General features: G+C 34.2%; 1 protein-coding gene across 1 annotated transcript in view; it reads right to left on the reverse strand.

Annotated features, from left to right (window-relative positions):
• LOC149834690 (equilibrative nucleotide transporter 3-like) overlaps positions 1-17024 on the reverse strand; it is a 29328-nt gene that overhangs the window by 7446 nt on the left and 4858 nt on the right. The gene's annotated exons all lie outside the window — the stretch shown is intronic.

The following is a 17024-nucleotide window of genomic DNA, read 5'->3' on the forward strand; positions in this document are numbered from 1 at the left end:
CTCCTCGGACGGGATGAAACTGGATCAATTATGTCGGACCTATGATCCGGATCCGTTTTTTTATAAGATCCAAGAGATGATTAGGTTGCTTTTATTTTCCCCTAAGGATTATTAGATTGGTTATGGCGGTTTTATATATAAGCCCACAGTGGCTATTGGCTAGACAACCGTTTTATTTTGGACCCAGGTGTGGATCAGTATAGGACTTGGCCCCGTTTTGGTGATTTAAATCAGGTTTAGATCCACAAATTTGAGGATCCGAATTTACTTAACCCATTAAGACGATGAGAAAGCTGTTCCTTAGTTTGAGGGGAATCTAGATTTCAAGCAGGTCCAAGTAAGGAGGATCCATTTTCTTCAGTTTTGGATCGTCCCTATCAGATCCAAGCGGTATTGCAAACTTGGGTATCATCTTGGACTGCCTAATACAAGGTCAAATTGGACTTGAAAGGTCAACCTAAATATGTAAAACAAAGCTATGGGAAGATGATGATGATGCACTTGCTTAGGGATGGCAGTGGACCGGAGGGAGGAAAATAGGGCTCTGCCCTGCCTCCCCCGTTTGGACCGGGGATAGAGGTTAAAATTAAAACCCATGTGGGGATGGACTTTGCCTCCGCTCTGCCCCGCCTCCTCCATTTGGACTGGGGATGGAGGACATGAAATGGCGAAGGGACCGGAGATGGAGGTTAAAATCAAAACTCATGTGGGGATGGACTTAATGTTGCCTCCGCTCCGCACGTCCCCAATTACGGTTAAGGAAATTACTATTATACTTTTATACATATTCTAAAATCATATATATATATATGTATATATATATATATTCCTAACCCTAACGTGAAACATTTTTTCAAATCTCTCCTCTCCTTCCTCAAGCCGCGCAAACTCCCATTTATTTTCTCTCCTTCCTTTAACAAGCCATGCGAGCTTCCATTTCTTTTCTCTCCTTCCTCTAACAGCAGAAGGCGACAGCAGCGGGACCCGGGAAATGGGGCTCTACCCTGCCTCGCCCTATTTGGATCGGGGATGGAGAGCATGAAATGAGGAATAGACCGGGAATGAAGGTTAAAATCAAAACCCAGGCAAAAGTTTAAGAAGGGGTGGAGTGGCGACCTTGTCCTCCACCCCAACCCCGGTCCACTGCCATCCCTACACTTGCTGAGCATAGTTGCCATTGGATAACCTAAATATACTTATATTTAGGGATGTAAATGGTTCTGATTCGGTTGGACATAGCCAAATGCCACATCCGACTAAATAGGATATTGACTAATTGAAGTCGGAGACGACGAATCCAAATTCAGATAAAAAAAGCACATACCATGTTAGAATATTTACATGTAATAAAATACGGATATCCTTCAAATCTAGATATTTATCGGAATCAGTAGTAAAATTCAAAACCATATCCAAATCCGATTATAAAGAGAGATGGTTTTAGCTTTGCCACAGCAACTCAGATATCAAATAAAAGCTGATCCGTTGATATCGAAACAAAAATAAGACACAATTGGCCATCTGAATGTTGCACAGACTAATGCCAACCAAACGATGGTCACAAAACTGAACACTATTAAACACCATAAGATAAAGAATCTTATCTTATCTTTTTACTCGGAGAAACCGTCCGAGGTGCAATGACCTAACCGCGCTGCATCAGCCTGCCATACTTATGGTCGCTGTTCAAGGCGACGTAAAACTCCGAGGGTCTACCCCCTCAACCCCAAGGAGTCGTCAAGCTTCGGCTTATGCAGGAGGGTACGTGTCGCCCATGGGATTTGAATCTAGACTCAAATGGTCTCGGCTCCATCTCACTATGCCAAACCCCTTGGGTCTTATCTTATCCTATCTTATCTTATGCCACAAAACCGTTTTGAGCAGTAGTGACCACCCTTTAATTTGTGACAGGGCCAAAACGGGAACCCGGCTAAGGTTGTTCTGGTGATACCAATCTGAGTCCTGAACCCGGATATGGCTTAAAACCAGGTGCAATGTGGTAGGCTTTGGACTAACCAATAAAACTTGTCAGTAAAAGGTCATTGGAATTCAAAACGGCCAGACCTGTTGGTAGCTCACCATAGAGTGCTGCTAGAGTTATCCCCACCTACTGGTTCTTATCTTGTAATGCGCCAAGCCTAGCTCGAGCTTATTGTTAGTCTAACTGAAACCAGCCGAGTTCTAGCTGACTCGTCAGCAAAAAATGCATTTTTCAAAGGTGAAAATAATAGAATTTGGACTCTAAACCTACAGAGTCAAGCTTAAACTAGCTCACGTACAAAATAAATACTTTGTTTCAGTAATAAAATTTGAACTTAGTGTCTGTAAGCCAATCACTTAAAATAATTTACACTTTATGAAGTGAAATATACATATATAACATATTTCTGTTCATGTTTGGCTCGCGAGCCAACAAGCTCTTCGTGAGCAAACCCACGAGCGGCTCATCTAGTTTCTCAGCCCTACCCCAACCCGAGCATGTGTTTGTGCATGTTTCATGGATTCGTAATGATGAGTCCATGACCAATGCAATACTAAAGCATCAGGAGAGTAAAGCAAAAATAATAATCATGATAATAAATTTTAAAGTCTAATTTTCATTTAATTTTATTTTATTTATAAATATATCTTTTTAACATGCAAGTGAATCAATTCAAGGTAGAATTAGTCTGATTTCGCAAAAAAATAGCTGACTTTTTAAAATGCCCAAATTGGTCCCTGGTTTTCTCCACTAAAGGGCAGATTTGATCGGCAAACTCAGATTGACTTTTAGTTTAAAACGAAAGGCTCGATTTATGAGAAATTTCTAACCAACTACAAATTATCTAGGAAAATAGAAAATAAATATAGAAATAAGGGGAAATTCAAAAAAATTACAAGAAAATAATAAAAAATTGTGAGAATTTAATGAAAACTAGAAATTAAATGATTTCAATATCTCCATGAAATTCTCAATTACAAAGATACCTCATCTATAAATAGATGAAACTTTACTAATTTCAAATTAAGCAACCTACCCATTCTATAACTTCATAAAAAGATAAAATTTATCATATAATTTTGGACTAGATGCAAGATCTAAATACAAAAGTAGTCAAAGTAACAAATAAATATCCAAAATATAAATGGATTCAAATAGACCTATATGAACCCGACTCTTCTTCTTCGCTCCTGCATCATTCTCCTCGGGTTGGAGAAGACTTGATCCTGCTTACAAATTGACCCTCAAGTCATGATCTCGCTTGCACTTCTTTAGGTTGACTTTAATCTCAAGAAATAATGAACCGTTGAAACTTTTTAAAGGCATAGATCTACTAACACTAGTGTGATCCAATCCAAAGAATCTTCAAGCAAGTGCAGAATAAAGAACCAATCATCTAATGGTTGGTGTAGCATGTAACCAAATTGATCTTCATATAAAACACGAGTCAATCTAGGAGGATTCATCTTCAGATGCACTTGAATCCAACTAAAATGAGCTAGATCCAATTTAACATTTATAGGATCCAAGTGAATTATGGTAAGTCAATGATCAAATGGATAGGTTATGTTAAGAATATGAGTTGTGTTCGAGACATTCACATTCAGAGTTGGAACAAAGGCCAAAGGAAACAAACTGGGTTTGCATTTGATCCAAAAGAAAATTTTGACCAAACCCCATTGCATTTGGGTAAACAAGAGTTGGATTCAAGTTTAAAAGTAGTAGGAACAAGTTTTTGATCCAGGAAGCACTATGAGAAGACTCAGAACCGGTACAAGACTGCTCTGAACAGGCCAAAGATCCCTTCGAATCAGTTTGATTTTGAGTCAGACTAGTGTAGTATATTGCAATAGAACCAAACTAGTTCATCTTGTTAGGGCATCATGTGACCTCCTACCCATGTTTGTGAAGCCAGTGAGGGTGCCTTTCCTTGCCAGGCATCTTGGCTAGAAGTTGACACCCATCAAAACCCACTGACAGTGGAAGGAAAGGTGCCTTCCAATAGATTGGGCTCTTGCCGACCTGCTCTATCTGGTGCCATATCTTCAGACTACATCCAACTGATGGGAGCATCCTTCCTCGCTCGCCCGTGATGAGATAAGGGAGATTGGGGTTGCGGTAAGCTATAGCTCACCATTGGTAGGTCAGCCCTTTGCTCTTTGACCCCATCTGATAGATAGTCATGGAACATGCTATTGGATCGAGTCACCTCCATGTGGAGGACTCAGTCCACTTGGGGAGGTGAAAAGATGCCTCTTTTAAAAAAGGAGGGCACGATGGCCCTTGTGTAAGAATTCTTTCTTTTGTGTGGTGTGCCTTGTTGCTTTTTAGAAGAAGAAAGAGAAAGAGAAGGAAGATGGTTTTCTTCTTCCTTTGTGTGTGTGTGGCTTCCACAAGATTGTGAGAAAGAAAGAGAGAGATTGTGAGAGAGAAGGAGAATAGAAGGAAGAGAAGCTTTGCTTTGTTGTGCTCTTCATCTTCTCTAAATCCTTTTCTTGTTTTGTGAAGATTAGGGCAAGGGAAAGAGGAATTTTTATTATAGAAAGGTCATCACTCTTTATTAGTTGATATTCTTCCACTTTTACCTCTTTGTTTGCATTGTTATTTCCCTATTGTGACAATTTTTGAGCTTATTGGATTGTAGACATTGTCTATGCCCCTTTGTAGCAATTCTTTATATCACATAGTGGAGTTGTTGTTGGGTTGTTCTCAATCCCATGTTTTTTACCTCTCTTTTGAGAGAGTTTTTCATGTAAAAATCGGTGTGTGCCGCTCTCTTATTGTATTTTTTATTTTCTTTATTATCCTTTGCTCGTGTGCATCAAAAAATATATATTTTGTTGTATCCCTTGAATGATAATGGTTTTATTTTGGAGCTTGGGTGAAAGGAGTTGTTCTATGTGATATGTGCAAGGCATAGAAGTGATTCTTTTTTAGGTTTTTTGTTGCCATCGTCTTTATTTGTAAAGTGGGTGCATTCGGTTTGTGAGCCTTTTTCCCAACGCATGCCAATGCCAGTGGTTAGGGCTTGGTTGGCTGGACTGAAAAAAAGAGGAAGGGAGAGGGATGTCGATTGCCTTCCCCTTGTTCCTGCACTCAATCAACCAGAGAGAAGATGGGGGCATAAAAAATGGTGGCATATTGCCGTACGTTGGTGCTGGTGGTAGAATGGGCAATGGAGTTGTTGGGTGCCTTCCCCATCCGCCCCACCGATGTACACAAAAGGAGGAAGGGGCAGGGGTAGTTCTGCACGATGATGCCTTTCTCTACCATGAAGAAACTGATTCGTCACTTTGCTTGGGTGTTTCTCTAGATGTCATGAAAAATCGACATGTTGTTGCAATGCTTTCAATCGACAATTCACTGCTCGTTGATCCTCTTTCATCTCGTGCATCATCTTAGTTATCAACGAGACATCATTGTTCGATCGGGAGATATCACCGCTCAATCGAAAAATATGCCCCCTCAATGATGTTTCTTTTGATAGATCTTTGATTTCTAACATCGTAAACATGATCAAGATTTCAACTCTGATACAAAATTGATGCAAATAGGAAGGCTCACTTTATGATAAATGCTTAATTAACTATGAATTATCTAAGAAAATATGAAATAAATATGTAAAAAATGATAAATTTAAGGAAAAATGGTGGAAACTTATGAGAAATTAATGAAAAAACTAGAAATTAACTGGTTTCAATATCTCCTTGACCTGCCCAACTAAAAAGATACCTCCTCTATAAATGGGTGAAACTTTTCTGATTCTAAATTAAACAAACTAATATTTAGATAACTTTTTAAAAAATAAAACTTATCCTATAATTTTGGACCAAATACAAGATCCAAATACAAAAGAATTCAAAGAAATAAATAAATATCCTCAGCTCCTACATCAATTTTGATAACATTGTTTAAGGGTATGGGGCTAGTTAGGATAGGAGGGGATGGTGTCAAATGATTGCACTCAGTTTTGAACAAACACTAAAATGTCCGCACGTTGTGTTTTGGAGGATTAATTTGTTCCTTATTTTATAGACTATATGTATACTGCATTAGGAGAATCCCTGTAATTGAAGGATCTAGACTCCATGTTTTGTGAACTATGCTGAATGTTCTATGCCCCATGAGGACACATTACACTGGTTCAATTTGCAAGTTTGAATTTTTTTTAGCAAATCGGAGATGAAGACATGAAATTTTTAAGTTTTTAATCAATAAAAAATACTTTTGATATTTTAATAGTATATGTTTATTATAAAAAATTTAAGAAATAAAATGGTGGTGTGTCCTCTGACATAGCTAATGTTTAGTAAAAATTAGGGGTGTCAATAGGTCGTGTTTGGTTCAGACCCAGGTGGAATCAGACTTGGGCCAGATTTTTGGGTATGGTATCAGGTCCGAACCTGGGTCTCTAATAGGGATGGCAGTGGAGCAGGGCGAGGAACAAGGTCTCTACCCCCACTTTGCCTCAAGATTAGAACCTCCATCCCCTCACGGGGATGGATTTTAACCTCCACCCCCGCCTTCATCCCCAGTTCAAATGGGGATGGGGCGGGGTGGGGCTATTGCGGGGGTGGGGCGGGGCGGGGATCGTGGTGGGGACGGGGCGGGGCGGGGAAAAGTCTACGTCCATCCCCGAACGGGGATGGATTTTAACCTTCGTCCCCGCCTCCATCCTCGTTTCATACCTTTCATCCCCGGTCCAAACGGGGCGAGGCGAGACCTCACTTTCCCCTAGTCTACTGCCATCGCTAGTCTCTAATCAGGTCCACTATAATAAAAACCATATTGAGACCCGATAAGAATTACATGAACCAAACCGGGTAAAACCATATTTTTATCATTTTTACATTGAGAAATTGCGGGTCTTAATGGGTCGGGTCTGGGTAAACCAGGCCCGGTGACACCCCTAGTAGAAATCACTCACCGTAAGTTAATCACATTTTGATGAGCTTATCAATGTGGTCATGCTGAGGATATTTTTGGGAAATCAAGAAAAATAATTTGAAATTCCACTAGAGGGGGGGTGAATAGTGAAATACGATGCAGATCGATAAAATAAAAAATAAGGCAATAAGGCACAACACAATAAACACAGAATTTATACTGGTTCGACTGAGTTACTGACCTACATCCAGTCCCCAAGTAAAACACTTGAGCCTTCCACTATAAAATCCGAGTTACCGGATAAATAGTACAACACCCTCTTCCTCAGAGGTCTTCTTCTCTCAACAGAAAAGGGGAACACCCTCTTCCTCAGAGGTCTTCTTCTCTCAACAGAAAAGGGGAACACCCTCTTTCTCAGAGGTCTTCTTCTCTCAATAGAGAAGGACAACACTCTCTTTCTCAGAGGTCTTCTTCTCTCAACAGAGAAGGGGCACACCCTCTTTCACAGAGGTCTACTTCTTTCAACAAAGAAGGAATATAGTGAATAACAGAAAGATACAATACTTCCTATAGAACCTTCAGAATGATATGAATGCACGAATGAATGATTCTTAGAATGTTCTGTTCTTTTCACTCAGACAATACTCTTTGTCAAAGAGCTATTCTTGACTTTTTCTCTTTCTTTTCTCTTTCTTTTTCTCGGCTCTCTTTTTCAAATATTGAATAAGAATTTTTTGCTTTGTAAGCTCACATGTCCTTGTTTGAAAAACTCTTTTGTTTGTGTTTATATAGCCTCCATAAAATAGTCGTTGCCTTTTTGAAATGATTGTCCTTTTGGGATATGAGATGTCAAGTCATTTCAAAAACAACTTTATGTATTTTTTGAAAAAGTCTTCTTTCTATAAGTGTAGTATTTGGGGTACACTATTCATTGTAGTATTTTAGGTGTGATATATTTTATGTAAAAAGTCCATTCTTATAATAAATGATTTGTAGTACATTGAACGTTGGATTGTAAGTCATCATGCAGTTTTGTCTTTATTCAATTTAATGATTTGTAGTATATTAGTATTTATATTAGAAATCATCACTTCTTTACTTAAATGTATGTAAGTACAATAAATGCTTTGTTGAGTACATTATTTGTAAATGATCATATCTCAAAATGCTTTATGAGGTGTTATTTAATGTCTACAGAAAGAATGATGACTTTAAGTAAGTCGACATTCTTGAGTGGGGATTTTATTATTGAATAAATAGTCATTTCTCAAATGCTTTTGAGGTGGCTTTTAATGCTTACAGAAAGAATGATGACTTTAAGTAAGTCGACATTCTTGAATGTAGATTTTAAAATAAGTAAAGTCTTTTTCAAACACAATTGTCTTGTATATAAAATAATATTTGTTTTCTCAAATTGTCAATTCAAGATGAATGGTTGTGAAGTACACTAAATGCTTGAGTAATACTTATATTACAAATAGTCATTTCTCAAATAAATGTTTGTGTATTATCTCTTCATAATTTATCTTTCTTACATAAATGTTTATGTATTATGAACCAAAATTTCTTACGTAAATATTTGTGTATTATGAACTAATGCATTTTGTCTTTTCTTACATAAATGCTTATGTAATATGAACCAATACATCTTTTCACATTTTGTCTTTTCTTACATAAATGCTTATGTATTATGAACCAATACATTTTTTCACATTTTGTCTTTTCTTCATAAATGCTTATGTGTTATGAACCAATACATCTTTTCACAATTTGTCTTTTCTTACATAAATGCTTATGTATTATGAACCAAAATTTCTTACGTAAATGTTTGTGTATTATGAATTAATTCATTTTGTTTTTTTCTTTCATATTTGAAATCATTAGCTTTTATATCTTTTCAAGTTGTCTTTTTCATAAATGCATGTTAGAAGGTACAATTAATGCTTTTAAAATCATGAGCTATTATATCTTGTCAAAATGTCTTTTTCATAAATGCTTGTAAGAAAGTACAATTAATGCTTTTGAAATCATGAGCTATTATATCTTGTCAAAATGTCTTTTTCATAAATGCTTGTAGGAAGTACAATGATTTGTTTCAAAAAGGTATTTTTAAAATGCTACAATATACATAACGTATCCTTTTATGAAAGCTTAACTTTTTGTAAATAAATGGCTTGTATGATTTCAAAGCATATAGTCTAATATGAAATATGCATGCTTCTGAAGGTTCTGTTACATATGAATCTAAAGAAGAAAAAAATCTTCATCTTGAGGTAGTCGATCTTCTTGGATAATCTTTATGAATGTATGGCCCATCAAGCTTTTTCTTCAAAGTAGTATGATTGCATCAAATAGTTACACTTGATCAAGTTGTCTTCACTCTTCTTAAGTGAAATAACCTTGCATCAAATACTCGTTAAATACATAGCATATCATATCCAGTCATAATATAACATATTCAGTTTCACATATGAAACCATATCATATTTATCATATCTCATAAAAGCATATCATGTATTTATCATGTATCATATATATGCATCATGAAAGCATATCATATTTATCATGTATCATCAAAACATAGTTTCTCAACATTCTCCCCCTTTTTGATGATGACAGTATATGCTCCCCCTGTCAATAAGCCATATATATTATGATGATTTAAATATGATATCAGAAAAAAAATGCATAGAAATAGTAATCATAAAAAACAACAGAATTAACATAAAAAAGTTTGTGTATACTTCATGTGTATGAGATAAAGAGTTAAACATTTTTCTCCTACATAGGAGAGGTAGGTTTTCTCTCCCCCTTTGTCATTGACAAAAAGGAGGGATCAGAGTCGAAGAGTTAATATTATAGACCAGGTTGAAGCAAGTTGAGAGTTGAAGACAACAAGTCAAGAAATGGATTTCAAAAAATACATGGGGCGATCCATTGTTTTGAGACAGAGTAAAGAAGGAAGTGAGCTCAATTCATGTGAGAGAGATGAATAGAGATAAAGTCAAGCTGAAAAGACATAATGAGAAATTTTAAGTTGGGCGTATGAAGAGAGTGATGACAGACATGGATTTTCAAATAAGACATGGATAGAGAAGAGGACAAAAATAATTAATGAGTGATATGAGATGAAAGAGATAAAGAAATGTCATGATTGCTTATTTAATATATAAATAGTTTTTATGGATAGACGTGAAAGAAAATAGGCTATAGGGTGATCATGTGATGTGTACTTTGAAAGATATGACATTTTTGAAAGAAAAGAATGACTTAAAAATGTGTCATGATTAATGTGTTTTCATATTTGTAATTTTTATGAGTATACGTAAATATGAGAAGGACACACTTTGACTTTGAATAGTGGTAAGAGAGATGATGAGACAAAAAGAGAAAGAGTCAAAAATATATTCGAAAAAAATAAGAATTGATAAATGATAGATTAAAAAATAAGAATAGACATGGAGGAGTCGGATTCAAAAATCTAAAATATATAATAAAAAATGTATTCGAGAGATGAAATGAGAAGACAAAAGATATTCATGAGTGAAGAGTAATAATTGCTTATATAAGAAGTATTTTTATGGATATGCGTGGAAGGAGTAAGAGTACACATAAAGAAAAGTGAGATGACATATATGGATTTTCGAGTAGGATAGAAATAAAAAAACAAGAAAAAATTCATGATTGATATGAGATGAAAGACATAAAATAAAGTTATGATTGACATGAATTAATGTTTATTTGATAAACATATTTTTAAAGAAACTCGATTGGAGGAAGTTCATAGTTTTTAGAGAATAAAGTTAAGTTTTAAACTAGTAAAAGAGTCAAAATCACGGATTGAAAAGAATGGAGGCTCAATTCGTATGAGAGAGAGAGAGAGAGAAGGATGGTACTAAAGGTACTAATGAAAAGAACATTTAATAATTAAAAGATAAGATGAAAGACAAGTTTGTCGAGAAGGAGTCTTTTTATGGATTTTTTTTATAGAAAAGTGTGAAAGATGATAGGACAAAAAGTAGATTGTACTTTAAGAGAGAAAAAAAATGACATAAAGTCTTTGTTTTCAAGGTAACATGTGATGTACGTGAATACATGAAGGACCTTTTTTTTTCTTTTAACTTTGAAAAAGGTGGTGAATGGGATGAAGACAAAATAAAAACAATAAGAAAGACAAACACTCGATTATGATAAAAAATAATTTGTAAATGAAACCAAGATTTGACATAAAGTGAATTTACCATTCAGCTTTGGTTAAGATGAATTTTGTCAAGTAAAGATTATATTTTAATATTTTATAAAGGTGAACTCGAGTACACTCATTTTTTTATATTTTAATTAGTCATATGAATTAATTTTATAAATTATTTATTTTACTTATTCCTAAATCTCTTCTAATTCTTACAAAGTCTTCATTTTTTAAAGGTTTAGTGAAAATGTCTGCTAATTATTTATTAGTGGGTATAAATTCCAGTTTGATTATATTGTTTAGAACTTGTTCTCTTAAAAAGTGGTGTCTAATTTGAATGTGTTTAGTTTGAGTGTAAAGTAGAAAAGTTTTAAGTCTCGTACCACTCACAAGGTGCTTGTTTTAATCCATATAAAGCACATTTTAGTTTAAAAACATGATCAGGAAATTGTTCATTTTCAAAACCTGGAGGTTGTTTTACATAAACTTGTTCATTTATAAAACCATTTAGAAAAGCACTTTTAACATTCATTTGATATAGTTTAAAATCCATATAGCTTGCATATGCTAAAAACATTCTTATAGATTCAAGTCTAGCAACAGGAGCAAATGTTTTATCAAAGTCAATACCTTCCTCCTGATTGTATCCTTGAGCCACTAGCCTTGCTTTGTTTCTTACAACATTACCTGATCCATCCAGCTTATTTCTGAAGATCCATATTGTCCCAATGATTTGATGATCTTTAATTTGGTTTTGGTACAAGATCCCACACATCATTTCTTTGGAACTGGTTAAGTTCTTTAGTCATTGCTAGCATCCAGAACTCGTCTATGATGGCTTCATCAATCTTTTTAGGTTCAAGTTGAGAAATGAAGGCCATATTTGCAATATGTTCCAACTGAGCTCTTGTTTGAACCCCCTTGGTCAGGTCTCCCAAAATCTGCTTTTGAGGATGATCTCTGATTTCAGCAAATGTTCTTTGATGATCATCTTCATTAGATTCAGCTGTGTTATCTAAAAGAAAATTTGTACTTTCAAGATCATCATCATTAGTCTTATTATGAACAGATTGACCAATAGAAACTGACATGCATAGATTCTTCAATAGTATTAGTACTCTTATTGAAAACTCTGTATGTTTTACTATGACTTGAATATCCTAGAAATATGCCTTCAACAGATTTATCATCAAATTTATCAAGGCTATCTTTTGTGTTCAGGATAAAGCATTTGCACCCAAAGAATTTAAAGTAGTCTATTCTTGGAGTTCTGTCATAGAATAATTCATAGGGAGCTTTATTCAACAAAGGTCTAATAAGTACTCTATTTGAAATATAGCATGCAGTATTAACAATTTCATCCAAAAAATATTTAGCAAGATTGTTATGTTGAAGCATAGTTCTAGCAGATTCTTGAAGGGTTCTATTCTTTTTCTACTACACCATTTTGATGTGCAGCTCTAGGAAAGGCAAAGTTATGAGAAATACCATGCAAGTTAAAAAAAAGATCATTATCAAATTCTCATCCATGGTCACTACGAATTTTAACAATTGTAGAGGATTTTTTATTTTGTAATAAAATTTCAAATTCACAAAACGTATCACTTTTGTTTTTCAAAAATATTACCCAAGTGAATCTTGAGTAATCATCAACAATGACAAAAGCATATTTATTATGATTAAGACTAGCTACCCTAGAAGGACCAAAAAGATCTAGGTGGAGAAGCTCTAAAGGTCTTTTACTTGACACAACATTCTTTGATTTGAAGGATGATTTTGACAATTTTTCTAATTGACAAGCATCACAAAAAATAGTCTCTTTTAAATGGTATTTTAGGTAACCCACAAACCAAGTTATTTTTAGTCATTTTAGAGATATATTTAAAGTTAACATGTCCAATTCTCATATGCCATAAATTTTGAGAGCCATTATTTGCTTATGAGACAATGTTCAGTAATATTATCTAAGTATAATTCATATACATTATTTTTCTTTATACCTTTTAAAACAATATTTTTGTTTGTATCCACTATGAGCCATACATCATGTTTAAAACTGACATTATATCCTATGTCACACATTTGACTGATGCTTAAGAGATTGTGTTTTAAACCTTTAACAAGGAGAACGTCTTTGATAAGAGGTTTATCGATATTACCAATATTGCCAATACCATATATAAAACCTTTGTTGTTATCTCCAAAGGTGATGGTTCCTCCTTCTTTATGATGAAGAACAACAAAAAGATTTGGATGTCCTGTCATATGTTTTGAACATCCACTGTATGATATCCATCTGTTCTTCTTTTTCAATGCCTGCAATAGATCAAGTAGAAACTCTTTTTGGTACCTGATCGGGTCTTTTTTTGTTAGATTTTGGAACCCATATCCATTTTGATTTGGGTTTATCTATAATCTTAGAGGAGTATATACAATTACAATTATAATACTCCTGTTTACGTTCAGCAGAACCTTTGACAAAAGTGGTCTTTTGATTCGAACAAGAAGGTTTATTATAATGAGAGTAATCAATATCATTCTTGTAAAAAGAGAATTTTTGAGAGGATAGGAGTTTGTCCAAGTTCTCTTTTCCCTTGGTAAACATGAAAATCGTTTTCATAAGGTTTTCAGTTTTACTTTTTAATTCTGAAATTTCTACTTGAAGATTTTTAGTCATGGAACTAGTAGAAGAGATTTCAGAAGCAAGCATAAAATTTTTCCTTTTCAACTCAGAATTTTCAATACTGAGTTTTTCATTTTTCTAGGAAAGCTCTAAATTTTCAGATTTGAAAACTTTATTTTTGAGACTCATTTTTCTAGATTCTTCAAATAGTTCTTGAAAAGCATCTAGAAGTTCTTCAAAGGAAAAGTCAGAAACTTCACTTACAGAGCTTTTGTTTGCAGTGAAGCACATGTTTGCAGTTTCAGCTTCATCATCACTAGACTCTTCACTGGTGGATGGTTTTGAATCATCCCATTGAGCATGGAGAGCCTTCTTCTTGAAGAACCTTTTCTTTGGATCCTCGACTTTAGATCTTTTCTTTAGTAGAGGACAATCACGTTTTACGTGACCTGACTTATTACATTGATAGCACATGGTGTCTTCTTTAGAATCTTTGTGCTTTTTGGACAACCTATTCTTTCTCATGAAGCGCTGGAATCTTCGAGTAAGTAGCGTAATTTCAGATTCTTTTTTTGAGTCCTCATTCTCAGAAAGGGCTGGGAAGGCTAGAGTTTTTTTTGTAGGTTGATTCTCTTTCCTTCTTTCTTTCATATGGACTTCATAGGCCATAAGGTTGCCTATTAAGTCATCCAGTGTAAGCTTAGATAAATCTTGAGCTTCTTCAATTGCTGTTGTCTTTTTCTTCCAGTCTGTTGTGAGAAATCTCAAGATTTTTTTCACCTTATCAGTCTGAGAATATGTTTCTCCCAGAGACTTGAGGTCGTTGGTGATGTTTGTGAATCTTGTAAACATCTCTGTAATGGGTTCATCTTTGTTCATTTTGAACAACTCATATTTTTGAACCAGAGATGAGATCTTTGTCTCTTTCACTTTGTTGGTTCCTTCATGAATAACTTCCAGAGAGTGCCAAATATCATAAGCAGATTCACAGATAGATATTCTGTTAAATTCATTTTGATCAATGGCACAATACAAGACATTCATAGCCTTTGCATTTAGATTGACCATCTTCTTTTCTTCATCAGACCATAAGCTATAGTCTAAGGAGGGAGATATATATGGATGCTCAATAATTTTCCATACAGTAAAATCTATGGACTTTAAAAATATAGCCATTCTGCATTTCTAATATCCATAGTTGGAGCCATTGAAGAAAGGAGGGTGAGATGTGTGTTGACCTTCGATGTCACGAGCATAAGAGGTTGATGTCATTTTTGTGCCGGAAGACTTGTTATGTCGAAACCAGCAGAACCTGCTCTAATACTAAATGAAATTCCACTAGAGGGGGGGGGGGGGTGAATAGTGAAATACAATGCAGATCGATAAAATAAAAAATAAAGCAATAAGGCACAACACAATAAACACAGGATTTATACTGGTTCGGCCGAGTTACTGACGTACATCTAGTCCCCAAGTAAAACACTTGAGCCTTCCATTATAAAATCTGAGTTACCGGATAAATAGTATAACACCCTCTTCCTCAGAGGTCTTCTTCTCTCAACAGAAAAGGGGAACACCCTCTTCCTCAAAGGTCTTCTTCTCTCAACAGAGAAGGGGAACACCCTCTTTTTCAGAGGTCTTTTTCTCTCAACAGAGAAGGACAAAACCCTCTTTCACAGAGGTCTTCTTCTCTCAACAGAGAAGGGGCACAGCCTCTTTCACAGAGGTCTACTTTTTTCAACAAAGAAGGAATACAGTGAATAACAGAAAGATACAATACTTCCTATAGAACCTTCAGAATGATATGAATGCACGAATGAAGGATTCTCAGAATGTTCTGTTCTTTTCACTCAGACAATACTCTTTGTCAAAGAGCTATTCTTGACCTTTTCTCTTTCTTTTATCTTTCTTTTTCTCGGCTCTCTTTTTCAAATATTGAATAAGAAATTTTCTCTTTGTAAGCTCACATGTCCTTGTTTGAAAAACTATTTTTTTTGTGTTTATATAGCCTCCAGAAAATAGTCGTTGCCTTTTTGAAATGATTGTCCTTTTGGGATGTGAGATGTCAAGTCATTTAAAAAACAACTTTATGTATTTTTTGAAAAAGTCTTCTTTCTATAAGTGTAGTATTTGGGGTACACTATTCGTTGTAGTATTTTAGGTGTGATATATTTTATGTAAAAGGTTCATTCTTATAATAAATGATTTGTAGTACATTGAACGTTGGATTGTAAGTCATCATGCAGTTTTGTCTTTATTCAATTTAATGATTTGTAGTATATTAGTATTTATATTAGAAATCATCACTTCTTTACTTAAATGTATGTAAGTACAATAAATGCTTTGTTGAATACATTATTTGTAAATGGTCATATCTCAAAATGCTTTATGAGGTGTTATTTAATGTCTACAGAAAGAATGATGACTTTAAGTAAGTCGACATTCTTGAGTGAGGATTTTATTATTGAATAAATAGTCATTTCTCAAATGCTTTTGAGGTGGCTTTTAATGCTTACAGAAAGAATGATGACTTTAAGTAAGTCGACATTCTTGAATGTAGATTTTAAAATAAATAAAGTCTTTTTCAAACACAATTGTCTTGTATATAAAATAATATTTGTTTTTTCAAATTGTCAATTCAAGATGAATGGTTGTGAAGTACACTAAATGCTTGAGTAATACTTATATTACAAATAATCATTTCTCAAATAAATGTTTGTGTATTATCTTTTCATAATTTGTCTTTTCTTACATAAATGTTTATGTATTATGAACCAAAATTTTTTACGTAAATATTTGTGTATTATGAACTAATGCATTTTGTAGTTTCTTATATAAATGCTTATGTATTATGAACCAATACATCTTTTCACATTTTGTCTTTTCTTACATAAATGCTTATGTATTATGAACCAATACATCTTTTCACATTTTGTCTTTTCTTCATAAATGCTTATGTATTATGAACCAATACATCTTTTCACAATTTGTCTTTTCTTACATAAATGCTTATGTATTATGAACCAAAATTTCTTACGTAAATGTTTGTGTATTTTGAATTAATTCATTTTGTCTTTTTCTTTCATATTTGAAATCATTAACTTTTATATCTTTTCAAGTTGTCTTTTTCATAAATGCATGTTAGAAGGTACAATTAATGCTTTTAAAATCATGAGCTATTATATCTTGTCAAAATGTCTTTTTCATAAATGCTTGTAAGAAAGTACAATTAATGCTTTTGAAATCATGAGCTATTATATCTTGTCAAAATGTCTTTTTCATAAATGCTTGTAGGAAGTACAATGATTTGTTTCAAAAAGGTATTTTTAAAATGCTACAATATA

The sequence above is a fragment of the Nuphar pumila genome, chromosome 6, assembly GCF_984573655.1.
Source record: "Nuphar pumila chromosome 6, dmNupPumi1.hap1.1, whole genome shotgun sequence".
NCBI classification, from domain to species: domain Eukaryota; kingdom Viridiplantae; phylum Streptophyta; class Magnoliopsida; order Nymphaeales; family Nymphaeaceae; genus Nuphar; species Nuphar pumila.